General features: G+C 51.2%; 1 protein-coding gene across 1 annotated transcript in view; it reads left to right on the top strand.

Moving 5' to 3' along the window:
- The window catches only part of ABHD12 (abhydrolase domain containing 12), a 111,031-nt gene that overhangs the window by 89,409 nt on the left and 18,366 nt on the right, over nucleotides 1-3,256 (top strand). The window lies entirely within an intron of this gene.

Below are 3,256 nucleotides of genomic sequence, written 5' to 3'. Positions count from 1 at the left end.
TACTCAGCCTTGGTGAGGCCGCAGCTGGAGTACTGCATCCAGTTTTGGGCTCCACAATTCAAAAAGGATGTGGAGAAGCTTGAGAAGGTGCAGAGGAAAGCCACACGCATGATCAGAGGTCAGGAAAACAGACCTTATGATGACAGGCAGAGAGCCATGGGACTCTTCAGCCTGGAAAAGTGCAGGCTCGGGCAATCTGGTGGCCACTACAGGTTTATCAAGGGTGTTCACCAGGATCTGGGGGAATGTCTGTTCACCAAAGCGGTCCAAGGGGTGACAAGGTTCAATGGTCACAAACTCCACTGTGACCAATTCAGGCTGGACATAAGGAAGAACTTCTTTACTGTCTGAGTCCCCAAAGTTTGGAATAGACTACTTCCGGAGGTGGTTCCAAGCACCCACTTTGAATGCCTTCAAAACACATTTGGATGTTTATCTTACTGGGATCCTGTGATCCCTGCTGACTTCCTGCCCCTGGGACGGGGGGCTGGACTTGATGATCCTTCAGGGTCCCTTCCAGCCTGAATGTCTATGAAAGCAAAACTTGTCGTGTGTGTGTTAAGGCAGGGTGGGATGAAAAGGAAGGAAGGGAGCCCCTTCTGAGGGCATGAAGCCTGTCAGGTTTCAAGGAGATAGGTGCAGAGACTTCCGTGAAATTGCACCTCAAGGTTCTGAAAGCAAAACTCGTGTCACGTGTGTGTTAACTGGGTTTCTGGTTGTAGCCATGTTGGTATAAGGACGTAGGCAGACGAGGTTCTTTGGGTCAATCTGATATCATTTATTAGACCAGCTGAATAATTGAAGAAATATATCTTGGCAAGCTTTTGGGTTTAAAAACCCTTTGTCAGGCTGAAGAAGCATCTGCAGTTGGTGTGTGCCCTTCCTGGATGGAATGAGTAGTAAAGAAGCCAGAGGCTGGTATGCAGGCAAGAAAGCCAGTCAGTGAAGATGTAAATTGAGGTGTCAGGGGATGAGAGATGGGCCCAGAGAAGCGGGGGTGGGAAGAGGGATGTAGCAAGTAAAAGTGGAGAGGTATCTGGGGAGTCAGATGTCGGGTAGGTTATAGTGTGTCATAAATCCAATGTATATATTGAGTCCATGAGTTTTTGTATCGAGGAGGATGATAACTGAAGTTCATAGGCTCATCTGTGAAAAGTGTTTTCTAAATTCAAACAAGCACTGAACCTTGGTAACCTCCTCACCAGAATCAAACTTCCTACAACCCAAAACAGACCAATGGATCCAGACCATGCCATGATAAGAAATGCAAAACCTGCCAACATATTTTCAGTACCTCCACAATTACTACACCCCACAACAAAACGATCACCATTCCTGGATCTTACAGCTTTACCTCCAGAAGCATGGTATATCTCATCCAGTGCACCAAATGCCCTGATGGAAAATACATAGGAGAGACCAAACAGCAACTGCACACCAGAATGAATGCACATCTATTAAAGACAAGAACACCCAATTACCAGTGGGGGCACATTTATCACAAGAAAACCACTCTCTCTCTCCAATCTCGATCCTCAAAGGGAATTTACAAAACGCCTTTTGTAGACAAGTCTACAAGCCCCCTTGGGCCCTTGGTGGACAGGACAACTGTTCCTGGGCAACCATGGCCAGATCCTGCCACATCTGGCTGCAGGTTGCCCAGTAGGCCAACAGGTCTTGTTACAGCAGCTTCACATCCTTGGTGAGAGAAGTAGCCAAGGCCTCTGTGCTACCTGCCAGATGGTAGGGTCTGGTGCCTCTGGACCCCAACATTGAAGCCATGCCCTTGGCTCACATTGGCAGCAGCTGTGGTGGAGGAGATTGGCTGGTGCTTGGAGTGCTGGGAGGGGACAGCGGATCCCCCTCTTCCACGTCCCTCCACCTCTGCCCCTCTGCCTCCCTGACCCTGTTCGCCAGCACCTCCTTCCAGTGATCAAGGGTTTTGCTGCTGCAGATGCTCCCCTTCACCCTTGGGTCTCACATGCCCGCCAACACGTGGACCATATTGGACCGCAATAGTTCCAGCTGTTTTTGATGGTCTTCTTCAGCTGTTTTACCAGTGCCTGTGGTGAAAGTGGCTTGCCGCAGCCAGGAACATCGATCCCATGGAACTTCACTATTGATTTTCAAGTCCTTCACCATAGAAATCACTGGGTTAAGGAGGGTATCACCAGTGCTGAGGCTCTCTGTGGCCTCGAGGAATGGCTTGAGGACCACCAAGATCTGGGAGATGGTATCCCACCCTGTTTTGTTAAAGGGGCTGCTGATCCCAATCTTCCTGAGCAAGGCCATCTCATGGATGGCCTTCTGTTGCTCGACCAGCCTTTCAAGCATCAAGTATGCGGAATTCCACTGAGTCTCCACATCCTGCATGATTTTGTGTTGCTGTATGTTAAGCTCTGCCTGTTTCTCCTGTAGCATCTTGCCTCACTTGATGCTTCGGTGAAAGTAGCCCACCACCTTCCTGCATTTCAAAATTAGCTCGCTGGTCATGGTAGTGATGGCGCTACCACTGCGAGCCCTGTTCGCCTCGAAGGTGTCCCTGACTATGAGGTGGAACTTGTGCCAGCCAGTGGATGCCAACAAAGTTGGCATCACAGACTGCGTTGACCATATTGGCCCTGTTGTCAGTGACCATGAACCCGCAGATGAGTTCGTCCTGCTCAGTGAGCCACCCCTGCACCACGCGGTTCATGGCCACCATGATCTCCCTTGCCATGTGGGACTCATCCATCGCCTCTGCTTGAAGGAGAGCCCACCGACGCCCTGACTGATCACACCAGTGCCCTGTGAGGGAGAGGTAGGCATGATCTCCACTCCAGCTGCTCCAAATGTCTGAGGTGAAGTGTAAAACTACCTGTGGCCCTGCCTTCCACAGCTGTCCCTCAAGTACTTCCTGCATGCCTCATACAGGGAGGGCACCACTGTCCTGCTAATGGTGGCGCGTGCGGACACTTGGTAGGGTGGGGCCATGAGTGCCATGAGCCCCCTGAATCCTGGATGCTTAACAAAGGAGAAAGGCTGGGCACCCACAGCAAGCATTTTCCCCAGTGCTCTCAGTGACCTTGCTCACCCTTGCAACGTGCCCCCTTTTGTCTGCAGCTTTTCCCCACCACTCCAGGGTGGCCCGCCTCTTCTTGGTGGGGATGGGGGCTTTGAAGTGAGAGGGGAACTTCTTTTTGGGCATGCTCTCCCTGGTGCCAGGCTGAAGAGGAACAAGGGCAAGGGGGTACTGCCTCCTGAGATGCAGCAGCAT

This window comes from Gavialis gangeticus, unplaced genomic scaffold, assembly GCF_001723915.1.
Source record: "Gavialis gangeticus isolate Ggan-Ray unplaced genomic scaffold, GavGan_comp1, whole genome shotgun sequence".
In the NCBI taxonomy this organism is placed as follows: Eukaryota; Metazoa; Chordata; order Crocodylia; family Gavialidae; genus Gavialis; species Gavialis gangeticus.
The sequence above is the reverse complement of the archived record's forward strand: the minus strand, read 5'-3'. Positions and strand labels throughout refer to the sequence as shown.